The 22,129-nt window shown below is 39.2% G+C and overlaps 1 protein-coding gene across 1 annotated transcript in view; it reads right to left on the reverse strand.

The window, feature by feature from the left end:
• LAMA4 (laminin subunit alpha 4) overlaps positions 1–21,863 on the reverse strand; it is a 402,692-nt gene extending 380,829 nt beyond the window's left edge. The window contains exon 1 of the mRNA XM_056566347.1: positions 21,646–21,863. The gene's annotated coding sequence lies outside the window, so the exon portion shown is untranslated. The remainder of the gene's footprint in view (positions 1–21,645) is intronic.
• Positions 21,864–22,129: the final 266 nt, after the last annotated feature.

Consider the following 22,129-nt stretch of genomic DNA (forward strand, 5'->3'; position numbering starts at 1 on the left):
GGACCTTGAAATGCTTTTTACGAAGCCACTCCTTCTTAGCCCGGGCGGTGTGCTTGGGATCATTGTCATGCTGAAAGACCCAGCCACGTTTCATCTTCAGTGCCCTTGCTGATGAAAGGAGGTTTTCACTCAAAATCTCACAATACATGGCCCCATTCATTCTTTCCTTTACATGGATCAATTGTCCTGGTCCCTTAGCATAAAAGCAGTCCCAAAGCATGATGTTTTCACCCCCATGCTTCACAGTAGGTATGGTGTTCTTTGGATTCAACTCAGCATTATTTCTTGTCCAAACACGACAAGTTGAGTTTTTACCAAAAAGTTCTACTTTGGTTTCATATGACCATATGACATTCTCCCAATCCCCTTCTGGATCATCCAAATGCTCTCTAGCAAACTTCAGATGGGCCCAGATATGTACTGGCCTAAGCAGGGAGACACATCTGGCACTGCATGATTTGAGGCTTTGATGTAGGCTTTGTTATTTTGGTCCCAGCTCTCTGCAGGTTATTCACTAAGGTTCACCCAAGCCTCCTGAGAGACAGCGGATGATGTGTCATCTTGGAAGGTAAGAGTTAGAGAACTGCTGAGACAACGTCACATTTAACATGAGAGTACTATACATTTTCCTGTTAACGGTATTTCAGTCAAAAAACATTCTGAAGCCAGTATAATTTGTGATATTACTATGCTGGCAAGTTATATATCTTGGATGGATACAATTTTCTTATACCACAATACCCCTTTTAAGGGGTACTTAGGTGAAAACCTTTTTTCTTTTAAATCAACTGGTGGCAGAAAGTTAAACATATTTGTAAATTACTTCTATTAAAAAATCTTAATCCTTCCTGTACTTGTTAGCTGCTGAATACTACAGAGGAAATTCTTTTCTTTTTGGAATGCTCTCTGATGACATCACGAGCACAGTTCTCTCTGCTGACATTATAATAATAACGCTTTATTTATTGTTGTCCTTAGTGGGATTTGAACGCAAGTCCCCAGCACTGCAAGGCAGCAGTGCTAACCACTGAGCCACCATGCTGCCCTTAGCATACATCTGCTATGCATGGTTGCTAAAATGGACAGAGATGTCAGCAGAGAGCACTGTGTTCGTGATGTCATCAGTGTTCCAAAAAGAAAGGAATTTCCTCTGTAGCATTCAGCAGCTAATAAGTACTGGAAGGATTAAGATTTTTTTAATAGAAGTAATTTACAAATATGTTTAACTTTCTGCCTTCAGTTGATTTAAAAGAAAGAAGGTTTTCACCGGAGTACCCCTTTAAGAAACAATACATATTAATAAATAAATATATGATGATATGATGATAGCAGAAAATGAAGGACTACACAATAACTCACCTGCCTATCAGGCCTGATTGGTTCAGCAATGAGACCTCCTGTAAAGTATGAAGGGGTTTAGCTGCTAGCAGGAAACCCATAACATATGAAGAGGTTTCCTAAACTACAAATCTTTAATGGACTATCTTGCTTGACTATTCAACACTTAACTGTTTTAAAGTAGGACAAAAAAGATACAAATCTCATGACCAATACATATATTCATACAGTAATATAGTAAGATACACTACATATTATTATATTTTTGATAAATAATACAAATGGTTGTGGGTGGCTCACTCTATAAAATGCAATGTATACCGAGGTTGCTGTGTTGCACGATACCCTTCGTTCCAAAAAAAAAAAAGACAGAATTTACACGACTGGATACAGCCCTCTAAGTATGCATATACTACTAAATGTACTACTAAAATAAAAATAAATAAATAACTGATATGGCTATTTTTACTTAAAATATTTATTAAACTATTAATTGAAAGTCACATCTATAGCAGGGCCTTTGCCACAGACGAGATACATACATATGAATTAGCAATAAATAATGAGAGTTGAAAGTTCAATGAAAGACCGCCTGCATAAAAATGTAAATATAGTCACTCGTTGGTTACAGTCTATGATGTAATCAGATAGGTAGGTTAAGCGCTGCACAACTCACCACCCGACAGCCAGCAAATAGATCAAGGTCCCCGCAGCTTTCAGAGGAGATATGCGATCTGGGTAGCATTACAGCGATGTAAAGAACCATTCTTCCTAATGCTTGCAGACTGGCATGGACATGCGTCCGGTCCAAAATGTTAGTCTGCGGCTCCGTATAGTACTGCTTGTCGCGATCTGATTTTGCTGCAGGCTGACATGGATGTGCGTCCAGCCGTAAGGCTAAGTTTCCACTTGTTTTTTTTTCTGGCAGTTTTTGGAGATCTGCCACTGCAATTTTTGAGCCAAAGCCAGAAGTTTATTCAAAAGGAATAGGACATATAAAGGAAGGGCTTACACTTCTCCTGCCTTATGGATCCACTTCTGACTTTGGCTCAAAAACTGCAGTGGCAGATATCCAAAAACTGACAGAAAAAAAAACAAGTGGAAACTTAGCCTAATGGAAGTGGCTGTAGTTGGTAGTAGTGGTTGGTGGTTTGTGCAGCAGGGAGTGGTGGCGTCCTTGTTCCGAGGATTGTGCGCGTGGTACAGTGTTACCTAAGTAGTGAGGTTCCAGCAGTTGCGAGTAGAATGAAAAAAATTTGGGGTTGGTGAATATATCTGAAAGTTCATATGGAGGTGGTCTATAAGTATTGGGGAATACAGCAATGCCAAAAGTAGTCCCCATATTGAATCTGAGTGTTTATATAGTCTTTGGCTTCTGATTAACACGTGTCCCTGTCAGTGAAAACATGGATTAGAAAACATGGGCTGGTTGTCTTGGTTGTCAGCATGCATTGAGAGCATGATTAAAAACTTTTTATAATACGTTAATAACATTAATAGCATTATCTAGAACTAGCTATATCAATGTTAAAGAGTATGTTACATGGAATATTAATGTAATACAATGTTAATATAATAAAATGTTGATATAATAGAATGTTGTAATGGATATACAGTATATATATATATATATATATATATATATATATATAAAGATCGTAATAGCCTCAAAGGATGGTAAAAATCAGGGAAAAAAATCAGGTAAAAAGTCAATAATACAGATGTGGACAATTGTCCCATGCCTGTTACATTTATGTTTAGATATAGACCGCATAATAATAGTTGATGTAGATAATTAGGGCAGACAGATAGGCTAGAAGTAAGAATACTCGGTATGGAAGTATGTGTTAAAGGTCTGTGTGATGGTGTTGTACATAGGATAGGTAACAAAATGGAACATCAAAATGAGAGATTGGCAGGGTAAGAATAGTAAGAAAAATAAGAGCAATAAAAAAATTAATAAATAAGAAAAAAAAAAAAAAAAAACACAGGATGAAAATGTTTGAGACAATGTTTCACCATGTGGGCTAGGTCCCTGGACCCGTACAGGCGCTGGATACACAGCCTGGCACTGGACAGGTCGAGGGGCGGAGCCTACCTGGTAGTCTACAGAAAACCAAATATCTCCATCTCAGAATTCAGGCCTCTAGGTTCAATGGTTTCAAATTCATATATCTTCCATGCTTCAGCCCTAGACATCTTAGTGATAAAATTGCCCCCTCTCCAATCTTGTTTAATTTTTTGGCATATCCGTGCCATCCTGTAGCAAGATCAGATCACGACAAGCAGTACTCTCCAGAGCCGCAGACTGACATTTCAGGCTGGACGCATGTCCGTGCCAGCCAGCAAGCATTAGGAAGAACAGCTCTTCACATGCTACCCAGATCGCATGTCTCCTCTGAAAGCTGCAAGGACCTCGCTCTATTTGCCGGCTGTCAGGTGGTGAATGGTGTCTCATATGCTTAACCTACCTATTTGATTACGTCATAGATTGTATCCAACGAGTAACTATATATATATATATATATATATATATATATATATATACACATACATTTCTATGCAGTGCTCTTTGCTGACATCATGAGCAGAGTGCTCTCTGCTTACATCTCTGTCCATTTTGGGAACTGTCCAGAACAGCATATGTTTGCTATGGGGATTTTCTCCTTCTCTGGACAGTTCTTAAAATGGAGTTGTCAGTAGAGAGCACTGTGTTCGTGATGTCAGCAGAGAGCTCTGTGTTCCAAATAGAAAATAATTTCTTCTGTAGTATTCTGTAGCTAATAAGTACTGGAAGGATTAAGATTTTTTAATAGTAATTTAGTAATAGTAATTTACAAATCTGTTTAACTTTCTGGCACCAGTTGATTTAAAAAAAAAGTTTTCCACCAGAGTACCCCTTTAATACTGTTTTTTATCATCTTTTTACTCTCATCATTTATTGCTAATTCATATGTATGTATCTCATCTGTGGCAAGGGCCCTGCTATAGACGTGACTTTCAATTAATGGTTTAATAAATATTTCAAGTAAAACTAGCCATATCAGTTATTTTTTTATTATAGTAGTACAATAATTAGTATATACATACTTAGAGGGCTGTATCCAGTCGTATAAATTCTCTATTATATTTTTGAGAATGTGTATGTCTTCACCTACACTTCTCATGAAAATTTCGTTTTCCTCTCTGTGACATCTCCTTGAGCCCACCTACACTTTCTAAACATAGATTTCTATTTGCGTCATTTTGCAGTTGCTGTCACACTTAAAACAGGAATCAAAGTTTTAGTGTCTTCTAATAGCCAGCGCTTGTCTCTTCATATATGCTGACATGTAACAGATTGCAGTTATACAAACGCATAACTAGTTATAAATTGCACATTATACACAAATAGAAGGGAGCTAGTTATTTTTTTTGTATTATAACAAAATAGTAAATATTTCTTTTACGTGATGAAAGCTTTACCCAAGATCTGAAATTAAGGTAGGATTTAAGATATGAATATCTATATGAAGACGTGCAGCCCGCACTCAAATGTTCCCCCCTGCAAGCCAGAGCTGCTAACAAACAACATCCCACTCGCAGGCAGACCCAGTAATGAAGGGCATTAATATGAGTGGTTACATACAATGCTATATTTCCCATATACTATGGCTTAGGAGGCAGCTCTGATATAAATCAGCTAACCCCTTACTCTCAATATTCCGTTGCTCATAAAAACAGAACCTGAATGGACAGTACTTGAATTTATTATTATTTTTTTAACCAAAAGAAAAGATTGAAACCAATACAAAGAAAAACTCACCTGTCCAGGCTCCAGCACTGTCTTCTTTGCCTCAGATAACGCTTGGTGGTGTTTCAGGTAGCTGTGGCAACGGCCATGGAAGTCATCATAGAGTGGCTCATCATGCGCTGACATGGCCGCTCCAGCCACTGGGCAGTGTTACTAGCTGGGCCTAATTCCTGGCTTCTACACTGTGTTTTTTTATTATTATTTTGAAATAGGTGAAGGTCGGCACTTCTGTGGTCGGTGGTGCACGAAGAGTAATCAATACATAGTAAAAAAGAGTCCCAGCACTCACCAAATATCAAGCAATGGTAGTTTTATTCCATATCCAAAATGAACAGTGTTATTTTGGCTTTGCTGCACTCTGCACCTTAGTAGCGTAGGGACTGACACCGTGGATGGGGCCACCCTAATAAAGAGATGATCACCCCAAAAGGGAGGAACAAAGGGTGTTAGTCAGCTCAGGGCTGCACATATTCTTGCCCAATGTGACAAAAGGATTTGCACCTTTTTCTGTGGTATGGACTCACTGTTGGTTTTAGTAAACATTTGAACCAAAATGCTGTGTGTGCACATAGCCTCAAAATGAACCATTTTTATTGGGGAAAGGTGACAACATCCTCACCTTTCCTCAGCCTCCAGTCACTCTTTCCTTTTCAATAAGCTCTTTCTAAATGTTCATAAAGTTCCTAGACTCCTATAAATCTGTATACAGTATTACAGTAAATTAACAGGAAGGAAAAAGGAAGAATTGTAGGTGCAGTTTCTCTATTTAGTTTCTGTAAAATAAGGCAAACTGTTGGGGCAGCAGAAAACGACACCACAATAGAGAACATCACACCTGAGAGAGCCAAATCATTCAGAACGTAAAGCAAACATTTACAAAAGACATGCAAAGGGTCCAAGCTGTATACAGTCAGATGGTTTAGCTGCCACTGTTGGCGTGGAGGTTCTAGGACTATTCGGCAATGCTTCATATTTATCTACTTATAGTAAAAAGGGACAAGAAATTTGGATTAATATTGGTATCGACATACAGTATACACACATGAGATTCAGGGTTTAAGTTGATCATTTGTTTATTTGTATTTGTAACATATTGCAAGATGTATATGCATGTACATGAATATTGTGACAACGCATATTTAAATAATTAAATTTTGATACTAGCAGTTCTCCTTCTCCTATCCAAATATAGGCAGATAGTAGCCTTTAGTGAGATAGAGAGTCTCCTCTTTGTGACATAGCAAGGGAGAGTATAAACAAGTGAGAGGTAGGTTCCAGAGTGGGGCTTTCCTTTTTCAGGATGTTCAACTCCGCCTAGGAATAGGGGTAGAGATAGGGAGTAGTGTGATAAGGGCAAGCAGGTAGCGGCCACACATTCATAGGCCAACCATTGCTCCCCTAGGCCTTCCCTCCCCCAATACCTATCCCCTCATCTTTCCTTTAGTTACCATACATACTGGACCCGATTGCACTGTAAGGGTGCGTTCCCACAGGGCATATACGCAGCGTATTTGACGCTGCACACAATTTATGGTAGCAGTGGGAAATACGCTGCGTATCCCTTGCTCACTATACACACAGGGCTTTCCGGCGGCAGCCCTATGTGTGCAGTGAGTTTTGGAGGCGGGGCCGCGCATCACAGACACGCCAGCACACGGCCCCGCCTCCAAAACTCACTGCACACATAGGGCTGCCGCCGGAAAGCCCTGTGTGTATAGTGAGCAAGGAATACGCAGCGTATTTCCGGCTGCTGCCGTAAAATTTGCGCAGCGTCAAATACGCTGCGTATACGCCCTGTGGGAACGCACCCTAAGTCTGCAGATTGGTGGAACATTTTTTAATAAGCACATTGCTTATACAAAATTCCTTACACGTTGGATTTATCCTTTTATGCCTCCAGTTGGTGCTTGCGGAGAAGCTTGAAGAATACCCTTGGTAGATGGCGCTGCGGCTCTTTCAGACAAACGGAGTGTGACCAGAGCTTAGTTTGAGGTCCACAGTGGAACCATTTTTATTTGGTAAATAAAATAAAATAAAAAACAACATAAAAAACAAGCGATTACTTGTTATTTATTTTATTTACCAAATAAAAATGGTTCCACTGTGGACCTCAAACTAAGCTCTGGTCACACTCCATTTGTCTGAAAGAGCCGCAGGGCCATCTACCAAGAGTATTCTTCAAGCTTCTCCGCAATCTTCTCCAGGACAGTGCTACTGTTTTCCTGTTACCCAGAAGGCTTGGTAGCGACTCCACTTTTGCAGTACCCCATTATCACTGGGGTGATATGCCTGTACTATCTCTTCTAAGGTGAGTGGCCATCTTTATGGTTCCTGTCCAGCACTGGACTACTTCTGCTCCCGTTTCCAAGGGTAATACACCAGGCGCCGGTATTGGTCTCTCCATTTTTCTCCCCTACAGATTCTCCAGTCGGTGCTGGAATTGATATCATCATTTTGATTGAGGGAAATTTGGGGAATTGGTTGGTTTTGTTGTTTTTTGCCTAGGTTTTTAGTGAAGATTTAATAAAAGTTATATTTTAGTGTCTATCGGTGATTCTAATAAAATTTTGACCTGTATAGGATACATTTATACCATTCTATACTATTCCAAGGACTATGGTGTCAATTTATTTCTAGAAAACAATGGTCCTCATTTACTAAGAGTGGAGTGTAGGTTTTGCTGTGTTTTTTGCTGTTCCAACCTTTTTTTTTCCATGGCATTTACTATTTTATAGTGTTGCTCGCGAATATTCGCAATGCAAATTTTTTTCGAGAAAATCGCATATTCACGAATTCGCGAATATTCACGAATATAGCACTATATATTCGTAATTATGAATATTAGTTTTTTTTTTTTACAGTACACATCATAGTGATCACCCCTCTCTGCTTCCAGCTTGTGTGGTGTAAAGAAGGCTCTAATACTACTGTGTGAGACTGGCATGCGAATTTTCGCATATGCAACAATTTGCATATGCTAATTTTTGAATATGCGATTTTTCACTTATGCAAATTTTTGTATATGCTAATTTTCGCATATGTGAATTTTTGCATATGCGAAAATAAAACGCGAATATTACGAATATGCGAATTTAGCGAATATATGACAAATATTCATCCATATATTCGCGAAATATCGCGAATTTGAATATGGCCTATGCCGCTCAACACTACTATTTTACTCCGCTTTCGGAAACTTTATACATGCTTTAAAGTGTAGGGTTTTCTTCCCAGAAAATTCACATGATTTTCAGAGTGGATTTCTGAAAAAACGAGTGATTTTTGATGAAATGTAGGGAACATGCCTCTTTTCCCAAAAACCACGCCCATTTTGTCGGTTTTTCTTTCACTCTGAGTGATTCTGATGGGTTTTTTCTATCGCACATTCTGTCACGTGGTCTGTGCAGAATTAAGGTGCAAAACCCGACAAAAAGAGTAGGAATCCTTTTAGTAAATGAGGGCCAATTTGTTGGCCCAGTATACATTGCTTTAAAGGGGTATTCCAGGCCAAAACTTTTTTTTATATATCCACTGGCTCCAGAAAGTTAAACAGATTTGTAAATTACTTCTATTAAAAAATCGTAATCCTTTCAATAGTTATTAGCTTCTCTCTGATGACTCACGTCCCTGGAGCTGTGCAGTTCCTATGGGGATATTTTCCCATCATGCACAGCTCCCAGGACGTGACATCATCATTGAGCGGTTAGACAGAAAACTTCAGAAGCTAATAACTATTGGAAGGATTAAGATTTTTTATTAGAAGTAATTTACAAATCTGTTTAACTTTCTGGAACCAGTTGATTAAAAAAAATAATAAAGTTTTCCAGGAGAGTACCCCTTTAATGTCACCTTGTGCACTTCTACATGTGATTTTTTTTTCTGAGCAACCCCTTTAACTCTTACTCTGCCCTGTGTGTGTGTGTGTTTATAATTTTTTTTATTATTAAAGAGATCAAAATGTTTAAATAAAAATGTAAATGAGTAATACTTACCCTACTTATCTTCTGCCTCTCCTTTTCTAAAGCTTTCCCTTGATGGCCTTTACTTTACAACACAGGACATGTGACTACTTCCACCAATCCTTGAGGCTTAAAACTGTCTCTCCGACTCACGTATGAGCAACCCTAGTGAAAACATAAAAGCTCTATTTTTCCATACTGTTAAAGATTAGAAAACTTTTATGGTGCTACCTACAATATGACTTCATAGGGCAAAACGGTGCGATACTCACATAAGAAACAATTGTGGTAGCCCTTGGGGGCGGTGTATGGTAGGGATGGTACGATGTTGGTGTATGAGGGGTTAATATTAACCCAGTCACTCGTGACGCCAGGGTGAGGGCTGGTATGCTGATTCTATGTTCCGGCCTATCGCCGCCCTTCCCAGAAGCGATAGGTGCAATGAAATGACTGAAGGTCCACAAGCGGATTTAACTTGAACTTGAATAACTTTACTGCAGTGCTTGCAATATCCAATGCGTAGTAACAGTCTCATATAACAGTTCTTAGGTTGCTTAGCGACTGGCAGAAGTTGCGGACCTTGCATTAAACTTATAGTCTCTGAATTTAGGGAGTGATGTGCAGATCCGTCCGGATTTAGGGGAAATATTGGGTCCGGTGATACTGCAGAGTGCTTAGGGGATGACACACTCTATAATTGAGATCATTCAGCTGTTGCCGCAAGGCTCAGGCCTAACTCACTGCGATTACTGCTATGCAGGTCTTGCTTGCTTGCTATCCCAGGAACAAGAGAGGGATAAGATGGCTGCCGCTCCCTTATATGGGCAGGGGGCCTGGCGATTTTGATTGGTCCGAACGTCTGCCACTCACTTTACATGGTATCATGGGATTGCTTACATCACCGGATCTATATACATTGCAAAACCCAAAATGAGGCTAGAGATACCAAAGTGAGGTCTGGAACGCATCCAGAATGAGGCTTGGAACGCATCACATGACCCGAAGGCCCTGCGACACCATGGAAACAAGTAATTAACCATTTAGTTGCAGAAATAATGCTATATAAATTATTCTATGGATAAATTAGGAATCTATACACTATAATAGAGGCGACTAGGGGCGGACTGACTAACAGATATTACTAAGTCCTAGGGACTCTGGCTACGGGGACCCATAGATAAATAAGTACCGTATGAAATGCGGTACTGGGACACCTCACAATATTACACTTTCTTGTATTATATTAAAAATAAAATAGATTTGAAAGAAAAGTTCCAGGTGATGAAAATAAAATACAACTGATCATACATACTTGGCCTAATATCATTATCATTTTGGAGACTGAAATCTTACACAGACATGACACATGTCTCATTTGGCTGCTCATCCAGCCTTTTCTAAAGGATGATATTCATTGAAGTTTGGGGATAAACATTAACAAATATAAGATGTTTATAACTACATGTAAACTGTTAATATGATTAATGGATTGCAGCTGCTCTGGTTTATTGCCTGAGAACGTTAGATAAATTGTTATCCATAAATACATAACAAGTAGTAATGAAACTAGATGCATTTGTTATGATCTTTTGCCAGAAGAATATACAGAAGAAATGAAGACTTACATTTTGAGGGATTCTTGAGCAGTCTGTTGACTGACTACGGGTTAATATAAACATTCTGCATTAAAAGGTTTCTTCAAGATGAAAGAGCATCTAAACGCCTTTGGTGCTTGAGGTACTCAAAAGGCGTTGCTCTTGTCGTCTCCGTCACAGTACCCCTGAGCTGGGACGTGACAAGACATTTTGGGGGCAGGAGCTGAAGTGAAGAAATGGCCTCTTTTAATAATTATTTATTTTAATGCCCACATAATTGTGCCACACTGCCCAGTAGCCCCAGCATGGTACTGCCCCAGTAGGTGATGATGCATACAGTGTATGCATTGCACTCATCTGTCGGGCACCCTGGATTTTATCATAGGTTGGAATTTATAAACATTAAATAATACTTCGACACCAGGACAACATATTACTACTTCAGTGACTAAATAATACCATCATACAGTAAAACAATACAATAACTATACACAGACCGATATCACTAATAACACCACTATACACAGCCCAATATTACCAATAATGCCCACTATACAAGGGATAAATAACTGCACCAAACCATGACCACTAACTTTATCATCACATAGTGACTGGATAATATCACCATTATGATACAGAATAAAAACACTATACACAGACCAATATCACCAATGACATCACTATTCAAGAGACAAACAAATTTGCCACACAATGACCACTTCCATTGCACCACATAGTGACGGGATAATATCTCCATACTGATACTGAATAAAGACCATTGTACATGGACCAATCCCTACCCATACAGTGACCATTAAGTGTTCACCCTCTATGCAGGCTCTGCAGGTAATATATGGGGTAATATATAACACCTCCAGAAAAACAATAAAAATCACACTTACCTTCCCTCTTATCCCTTACTGAGGCTGGGCCTCCTGCATCCTCCGCTTGGGGCTCTGTCAACCAGAGGCGCTCAGAACCATCTCCAACAGGCTGTATGTGATAACAGGAGGTCATCACACATAACGTGAATAATAAGCCTGCACCGCTGTTCTCTGTTACAGCTGGACCGCCTGCTTCTGTACAGAGTAGCAATGCGTACATTGGATGCTTGACAACTCCTTTTGCATTGTTAGATGGTCAAATTAAATGCTCTCTGTGTCCCCTCAAAGCTGCACACAAGGCCAGTGCCTTACTGGTCACAACATATGTATGGCCCTGCTATGACAACTTACATGGTTGGACTTGGATATGCATTCACCAGCTACCTAGACCACCCATACACATCGTGACCCCTTACATAGACACACATATGCATATTTATGACACATGGACACACTTATGCACACAATTGCACATTGTTTCCCATACAACACACAAACTAAATAGCTGTAACATGCATACATACAGTCACATACATACACATTTCTTCAATGAAATGAATTGCGTTTTTATCATTTTTGCTGGCAGGTGGTGTACCACTTTTGAAACATGAGCAATCTAATTTTAGATTACTTTAAAGGGGTATTCCAGTGAAAAACATTTTTTTTTTCATATCAACTGGAAAGTTAAGCAGATTTGTAAATTACTTCTATTAGAAAATATTAATTCTTCCAGTACTTATCAGCTGCTGAAGTTGAGTTGTTCTTTTCTGTCTGACAACAGTGCTCTCTGCTGACACCTCTGTCTGTCTCAGGAACTGTCCAGAGTAGGAGCAAATCCCCAGAGCAAACCTCTCCTGCTCTGGACAGTTCTTGAGACAGACAGAGGTGTCAGCAGAGAGCACTGTTGTCAGACAGAAAAGAACAAATCAACTTCAGCAGCTGATAAGTACTGAAAGGATTAAGATTCTCTCTTACATATCTTAATTTACAATTCTGTTTAACTTTCTGGAGCCAGTTAATATGAAAAAAAAAAAGTTTTTTACTGGAATACCTCTTTAAATGTTTGTACATTATTTCTATGCCTCAATAAAAGAAACTTTTGATCCTGATATGATTCTTAGTTTTTTGCTATATTGTATCAATGAACATAGGATCAGCTACATTAATGTGGTTACTTTGTGTTAACGAGTTACATAATTTTGTCAATTTTACCAAGCTATGCACCAAATGCACAAGTAAGCAGACAGACGTAAGAGAATCCAAGGCAAGTACTATATGCTGGAGCCTGCTCATTAAACCCTGAAATGTCACAAAAAGGTCACAAATTAAAGATAATGCTTTATCTATGACATTTTACTTCCTTGCAAAAATTCAAACTTAGGATAAATGTGATGCACTTTTACAACAAATTAGATGAAGCTCCCAACGTAAAAACTCATAATCATGAGAAAAACAAGGCCCAAAAACTTTCATATCTAACAAGTACTGGTAAAATGAAAGCTGAGCTGTGATTGGTTTCTATAAGCAAATCTTTGCCATAGAGTAACAAGGGATGGAAATTAGAAAGCAATGAATAGTAAGTTCTTTAAAAGGGGTACTCCAGTGGAAAACAATTTTTTAAATTCAACTGGTGCCAGAAAGTCAACAGATTTGTAAATTACAAATATATATATATATATATATATATATATATATATATATATATATATATATAGATCGTAATCCTTCCAGTACTTATCAGCTGCTGTGTACTACAGAGAAGGTTGAATTGTTTTTTTTTCTGTCTAACCACAGTTCTCTCTGCTGACACTTCTGTCCATGTCAGGAACTGTCCAGAGTAGGAGCAAATCCCCATAGCAAACCAATCCAGCTTTGGACAGTTCCTGACATGGACAGAGGTGTCAGCAGAGAGCACTGTGGTCAGAAAGAACAGGAAATTAAAAAAGAAAAAAACTTCCTCTGTAGAATACAGCAGCTGATAAGTACTGGAAGGATTAAGATTTTTTAAAAGAAGTAATTTACAAATCCGTTTAACTTTCTGGCACCAGTTGATTTAAAAAAAAAAAAAATTCCACCGGAGTACCCCTTTAAGTTCATATAGAGTGCATATTGTAATGTTAGGTGACTCCGTCAGAGCATCTTCAATAAAAGCAGGTTTTGTAGGGTGTTTCTACTTTGCAGTTCTCATTGATGTGCATGGGAAGCAAAGGCTATATTGTGTCAGAAGAGCAAAAGCAGCTTATGGGTTGTGTAGCCACAGCCCAGTCAAGAGTGCCTATATTGACCCCTGTTCTCCACCAACAGCACGTACAATTAGCATGACATAACAATGGAAGGATGTCACCTGGTCTGAGGAATCATGTTTCTTTTACATTATGTGGGTGGCTGGAATGCACTATGGGAGCAAAAGCCAGTGTGGTGCTAAGGGAAATGGGTCCTGGCATTTATGGGGAAATTACATGTGCCACCTACCTATGTTGCAGACCCAGGACACTGCTTATCAGTGTAGATAGCAAGTGACTGAGATACATTAGGCCCAAGGAAGTGAATCTGACATCCCACCTTTTTTTTTTTTGTTAAATTTTATTGCACATGGCAGCTCTAATACATTATTTATAAATCAGTCCATAAGAAATAGACTGTAATGAAAAGTTATTGGAACCAAATTGACAAAAAGAGCAACAAAAGATGCAATGATCTGAGGCTATCACTGTGTCAGAGCCGAGAGGTCTGATGAGTCCTCTGGTTCCCTCATTGATATTACATCGATACAGTTGAAACATAAATAGATATTGATAGATGGGTGGTCATAGATGGATAAAAAGAGGTTAAACACTAGTTTTGCTAATTTTCTTAGAATGTTTTATATTTATTTCATTCACAATATAATTTAAACAATATCGCAATTAAAAATTTGCCAATTTGATTCAATGTTACTTCAGGCTGAATAACCAGTCTTATAGAGATTCTCAGAAAGACCACAGAAAAGAGCAGATGTGGAAGAAATCAGTAATCTGAACAGACTTTATCTTACAACTGGGGAAATCATTTCAAGGCAGCAGTCTCTTAATAACAATCCAATTTAATTTGTCATTATATTTTACCCTACCGTGTATAGAGGAAGAGCTGAAGCAGATTCCCACACTGGATGTATGCATCAGGGAGATTTGGAGAAGCAAACAATATGTTTGCCATTTACAGAGACACTGCCCCAGGTACCCTGCTGTCCTTATGATTTATATTACATAGTCAACACACCCTAAAATCTAAAGACCCCAGATTTAGACCCCAATTCAGACTCATCCGAAAAATATACTCTAAAATAAGTACAGACTCGAAAACTGAAAATGCAGATCCCTAAGCTCAAAATACTAAAAATGCAGACCCCTGGGCACAAAATTCTGACCCCAAACCATACCTTAAAATAAATCATGATTATATTCACCAGACCACCTTAAACAAATACAGAGCATAGACCAGACCACCTATCAGATCCCCTATATAATACAAAACCTGTGTATAGGCCAACAATGGGTTTTCTCTGAAGAACCCCTTTAAGGTCAACTTATTACAAATGTAGTTCTGACCACATTTATGTGTCCATATTATGGTTGTAAGTTCCAGCCCAACCACAGATCTATAGACCCAATCTGAAAGAATCAAAGTAATCTATCATATAGATCTATGATGACATCAGTTTGGGTCAGGTTGTAGCTTTTGACCATAATACAGATGCAGGAATCTATTACACTAGGATGAAACCAGCCCAACTTGAACATGTAAATAATAATAAGGTAAATGCAGGCAGTTTAATTAGTATGATTTTATTTTCTCTTTTCAGTTGTCTAAACCAGGGGTGTGTATTTGAAGAGTATACCATGTTGGGCCGAGACCCTTACTAACTGTGTCCCCTCAGTGTATTTGAAACATCTTACTGTAGCAGTTTTTGCACAACATTTAAATATGTATTTTTCTTTGTATCTGCATTTGTCTGTGTCTTTATTAAGGTGTGTGTGTGGGGCATTCTGACCTGGACCTTATATGTGACCATATCCGTACAGATCCTGATACATTTACAGGTCCAGCACACATTTGTGCCTTTAGGGATCATTGCACATCTCAGTTTACATTTTAAACTGAAGTACAGTATGCATCATATTTGTCTTTTAAAATTCACCCCCAAATCCCTGTTGGGACGTGATGCCCTAGATGGATTAGTAATCCAACCAACCCCCTTATTTCAGATTTGTGCACGCAACCTTACGAATAGGGAAAGATCAAATAAATAGATTTATCTAACCCTATTCTAACTGGTCATAATTCTTACTGTTCTATATGTTGGATTTATTTGTTTAACTGTAGTAAAAAACATTTTTATTTTCTACTATGAATGGTGCAACCTGCAGTGACTTGTAAAAATAAAATCAGCATGAAAAGATAATTGCTAATTTCCTTGCCGCTTGCCTAATGTTTTATATCTTTCTTCACTGCGTTGCCTGTCTATCTTTGTAAATGATCTTACACTTTTATTTTTGTAGGCTTCTTACTTATTTTATAGTTGAGCTACTGGAATAAGGTTCAAATATTAGTTATGGCCTCAGGGGCCTGTTATTATAATTATTGAGGTTTATTAGAAAATAAAAATAGTACTAGTTAGTACTTAAGTGGTGCAACATTTTGATCAGATTATGTTGGTATTCCTATTTTTTACAGTTCTGAATAGTAAATGGCTCATTGCGCTAAAACCAGCTTGACATTGTCTGAACTGAGGTGCAAAGCTTAAAGTGTACCTGTTACGAGATAAAAAAAAAATTACCCAGTCTTACTCTTTAACTGGTGCTGATCCTGTCCATGTGATTAAATCCAGGTTCATATCCTTTTATGGCTCCTAATTCTCTTGTTTATGTTGCTCACACTGCATGTAATTTACTGAAGATGAGGTGTCATTCTTTTGCTTGTGAACTTCCTTCCTCATTCCTAAGAGCTGACAATTGGCTGCTCTGTGCTCTGAGGCTCTGTGACATGCCCCCGGCTCACGGAGCAGACTGATTGACAAGCCAGGAGCCTGCACAGAGTCCTGTTTGTCAGCTCACAATTTCTGTATTTTGTCTCGGTGCACCCCTACTGGTAGGAAGTATAGAGTATTTTTTAACCCAATGATATACATATTTTTTAACCAATGTATATTAAACATATAGGGGGCATTTATCATTGTAGGTGTAAGTGAAGCATTCTTCTACACCTTTTTTTTGTGTGCTGGTAATGTGTGGGAGCACCAAATTTATTACCGTATTTTTCGCTCAATAAGACGCACATTTTCTCCCCCAAAAGTGGGAAGGAAATGTCTGTGCGTCTTATGGAGCGAATGTGTGTGCAAGTGCGCACACACCCCTACCGGCTGCTCGGTAGTGGGGGGGCAACTGTTTTAAATTGGCCGCAGCGCCGGCTGCTTGTTAAAGATTAGCAACCCGGCCGCAGCCACTTTAAAACCGTGACCAGCGGCAGTCCTGGACACTTCTGCTTTTTCTATGTTTCATATCTCCTTACCTGGCCATGCTCGGCATGCTTAGGTAATGCGGCGGCTCTTGTGGGTAGTGTGGATAATATGACGAGTGACGTCTCCTGCCGGGTCCTCTAAGCGGCATCAGGGACGTCACTCCTCATCTCCTGCAGCACCGGTGTAGTGAAGAAAACTGTGTCTTGAAGCATTCTGTGTCTGCAGGAAATGAGGAGTGACGTCCCTGACGCCGCGCAGAGGAGCCACAGGAGATGTCACTCGTCATATTATCCACACAACCCACAAGAGCCACCACATTGCCAAGCACGGCCAGGTAAGGAAATATGAAAAATAGAAAAAAGAGGGGGGGGAGCAATGAGCAGGGGAACTATACTGCCAAACTAATGTGGGGGAACATACAGCCAACCTAATGGAGGGGAACTGCAACCTAATGTGGGGGGAAAATACTGCCAACCTAATGTGGGGGGAAAATACTGCCAACCTAATTTAGGGGATCTATACTGCCAACCTACTGTGGGGGAACATGTGCTCCTGACCTATAATGCCCCCCTGACATGTGCTCCTGACCTATAATGCCCCCCTGACATGTGCTCCTGACTTATAATGCCCCCTGACATGTGCTCCTGACCTATAATGCCTATAATATTTTTTTTCTTGTTCTCCTCCTCTAAAACCTAGGTGCGTCTTATGGAGCAAAAAATATGGTAAATGGTTGCAGAGCACTTCATAAATTTTGTGCAGGTACACATTTTCTGAAATTTTACTCTTTACATACACCATAAAGCTAAGCTAAGTCTGGGCTGGTATGCTTTAGAGACTTTTCAGTGGCTTTGCGCCTTTTTTGCGCCTTTTCACAGAAAGGCGCAGTTCATAAAACCCTTCCATATCATGTGTATTGCCAAAATCAGTGGATTGCCGCTCAAAATCAGCAGAAATGTGTAAACCAAAATGTGCAAAAAAGCACTAATTAACCCTGCTTGTGCCTTCTTGTGCAGTCTAAAGACAATAATAAATGTTGGCCATAATTTTATTATCTACATTGCATAAAAACATTTTACAAATGACAATGCCCGTGTAATGAATCTCCCCATTCTTCACCCTTAATTCCCACAAGAATGTGTGTTTTGATCCAGATGTAAGAGAAAGTTTGGTTCGGTGCAAATGAAATATTGGCTGATTTGTTTCAGCCAAACCTCGTAAAATGACACTGGTGCCATATCAGACTAGAAGATGGAAGGAGGATCAGATGACCTCATGGTAGCCTATTGCCTTGCAAGAAGGAAAAAGGATCATCTGACCCCATGTTTGCCAAGAGGGAGATTCACCTGACCTCAGTGAAACCAACAATGCCTTACAAATAGTGTTGAGTGCGAATATTCGAATAGCGAATTTTATCGCAAATATCATCACTTTGCGATTTCGCAAATATTTATAGTATAGAGAAATATATTCGTTATGTTGAATATTTTTTTCTTATTTTTTTTAAGAAAAAATGTATCACAATTATGTGTACTGTGTAAACAAAAAGTGATCATCCCTCCCTGCTTCCAGCTCCAAAGAAGGCGAATGCGAAAATTCGGGAATATCGGTGTTTCCAGAAAACACTGATCCCTCCCTTCTTTTAGCTTGTGGGCCAATGAGAAAGATGCAAATACAGTTGTCAGAGGTTTGCACATTCCTAGCAACCATTAGGAAAGCAGTTAGTTAAAAGATATAATTGGGTATGCGCATTTTGCGAATTTCATTACAAATTTCACATGGAAAAAAAAGTTAACGAATATGCGAAATTCGTCCATATATTTGCGAAATATCGCAAATTCGAATATGGCCTATGCCGCTCATCACTACTTACAAAGAGCACACCAGCACACAGCTACCTCAGCCCTTTTAGAGAGCGCAACACCAACAGTGTCTGCATCTCTTAGCAGCAAATACAGCTGACAGATTCCCTTAAAGTCAATGTGGGGTTTCCCTTTTTGCCATTAAGCCAGCCATCAAATAATTTTAATAATCCACATAAACCACATCAAAAGGATTTGATTAAGAGCACAGTGGTCTCCATAATTCTTTAAATGGCTATTCCAGTGTTTGCTAAAAACAATATGCTGCAAAGTCAGGAGAAAATAGAAAAAAAGGCATACTTACCTAACCCCAGACCCCCACACCTTCTGGTCCCCTGATCTCCTCTTCTCTGTCTGCTTCTTAAACAAGTGCTTGGAACAGGAACGTTAAGCCTATCATTGGCACAGGCGGAGTCACCTCTCGGGCCAGTGATTGGCTGAGCTAGAAGGTCCTGCTACAAGCACTCATCTCAGAAACAGGAAGAAGAGAGAAGACTGAGGGTTCAGACAGAACCGAATGGGAGCTGCAGGACACTATTGGGTGACTGAAGCTAGGCAAGTATGCCTTTTTTCTGTATCCACCAGCTTCATTAGCGTATTATTATTATTATTTTATTTTTTTAGCAAATACTTAACTACCCCTTTTAATGGAAGAAATTTGTAAAAACTTGCACTCTGAGAGCTGACCCCCCCCCCCCCCAAACTAAATAATCAGTGGGATGTGCCTTGGTAGGAGAGATTACCAGGAATCAAATGGTCACTCTGGCTAAAGAAAAATTTCCAGAAGGTCAATCATCACTTCAGAACTTCCCTAATCTGGGATTTATGTCAGAGCGGCCATAAATAAGCCCCTCCTCAGTAAAAGAAACAGTTTGAAGTTTGTGAAAAAGAACCTAGAGGACTATGAGAAACAAGATCCTCTGGTCAGACAAAACCTAGATTGAACTTTTCGGTCTTAATTCTAAGGACCATGTTTGGAGGAAACCAGACAATATAGTATGACAAAGCAATAAACACTATCCAGCACTCACCGCTAAGCAGGTGACTCGAGGCTCCTAAGTGGAGGGTACCGGAGGACCAGGACTGCAGACTTGCATAGGCACTCAGAGGCTACATGTTGCCTCTGAGCGCCTATGCAAGTCTGCAGTCCTGGTCCTCCGGTACCCTCCACTTGAGAGCAGGATAGTGTGTATTGCTTTTTCATACTATATTTCTAAGGTCTATCCTATAAAATTGTCCTAGCACTGCCGGAGACTCATGCTGTCAGTTGAAATGCTACCGTGACATCAACCTATTCTCCATATACTGATGAATTGGTGAAGTCTGGTGGTGCCATCCCTGATTCAATTTTTTATGACACGTAGGAAACCAGACAGTGCTCATCACCTGCCCAATACCCTCCCAACAGTAAAGAATGGTGTCAGCAGCATCATACTGTGAGGTGTTTTTCAGAGACTGGGACAAGGAGACTAGTCAGGGTTGAGGAAAAGCTGAATAAAGCAAAGTACATGAATATTCTTAGTGAAAAACCTACCTCAGACTGGGCCAAAGGTTCACTCTATTGCACTATAGTGCACATTGGGGCTGACTGGCTATACTAGGCATAGGTCTGCATCCCCGAATTTCCTCAGTTTCCCTGTAGATTCTCTCTTAGAATGATGTGGCAGGCATTAATAACAGCATTCAAAGGGTTTAACAGTGGAAAGCAAAGGTTATATCTGCCATTAAAGTAAAATCCCGATGTTTTCCTGACCCCCTTCCCCTATTATGATCCTCTATGCTTTTTTGTTGGATATTGTACATACTGTTGTTTTTGATAATGTTTTTATAATGTATGCAGGAATATAACTTTAGCATGTAGTATAATGTAAAGTGTAGGGAACCTGTGCTGCATATTGTGCTGTCATGCTTATGTATTATTTATTGTAAAAGTGATCGACGATTGATTGCAAATAAAGTTATTTTCAATGAGAAAAGAAGAATAGGTCAACATAATATCAGTAATATATAGTGCCCAAATAATGACTCGTTTAGAAGTTAGCCAATACTGCTATATAATCCTTACATAATAGTGGTATACATTGCTTAAAATTCTAAGCACCTCATCATACAGCACCCTTAAAGGGGTACCCCACTGGCCAGTGTTCAGAAGTAAATGTCCAGAATGCTGCTTTCGCGCTGCGTCACCCTCCCTCCCATATGATTGCATTGAGGGGGCATGGCCGCCATGATTTCACGAGGGGCGTGGCCGACCCCCGCAGCACGAAAACAGCGTTCAGAACATTTACTTCCGAATGCTGGAGTACCCCGTTAAGTAGCAAAATTCTAGTAACATACAGTGTCTAAATAATACTAAAAATAAGTAATGTAATGTAAGTAATGTAATTGTTGAAAATATTAGATCCTATTTTGTAATATTAACTATAGCAAAACCCCCATCATACTATCATTTATTATTATAATAACTATAATAATCATATATTTTTATAGTATCAGCTATAGTACCCATAAAATAATATGTGTGATAATCCAATCAATAGAATACAGTACTGTTATATATCATTCATATATTCTAGGGGAATACTCTAAATTTACTAACTTTTTACTAATAAAATGCGCTCACTTGCTGTCAGAGTAGCCAACAGGCAGTCTAAGGGCATTTGAAGTAAAATCTGTTGCCATTCTTCACATTCACTGTAATGGAAGCATGATATTACCTGGTGGGAATCCCTACGTCCCAATATCAGAATAGTCTTCTTTAGCAACAGCTGATCTGAAGACAGGCTGGATATTCAAAATGCAGTACCAGGAAGAAGTGTGGGAGGTGCAGTAAGACAAAATCCATGGTCAGGGGAGTCCATGTTTGGAATACAGTTCAGTGCCGGCAGTGTAAAGATAGTCAGCAGTCAAGCCAAGTCAAGCCAGATGAATGCACCTTTGTAGATCACAGGAACAAGATATTGCTCAGACACGGAAGAAATGGAACAGGCAGCCTTACATGTAATGTTGTAATTAACCCTATTATACTTGATATTAAAGGTAAATTCCAATAAAAAATACATAGTATCTTGTGAATTTTCATTGGTTTGTCACAATGTCTAATACCGCTGCTGTCTCTTGTAAGTTTCTGAATAATAAAATCAGGCAAAATGTGATTGGAACATTGCTTAGCAACAATCCAGGAATTCACTTGTGACTATT

The sequence above is a fragment of the Hyla sarda genome, chromosome 3, assembly GCF_029499605.1.
Source record: "Hyla sarda isolate aHylSar1 chromosome 3, aHylSar1.hap1, whole genome shotgun sequence".
Lineage (NCBI taxonomy): Eukaryota > Metazoa > Chordata > Amphibia > Anura > Hylidae > Hyla > Hyla sarda.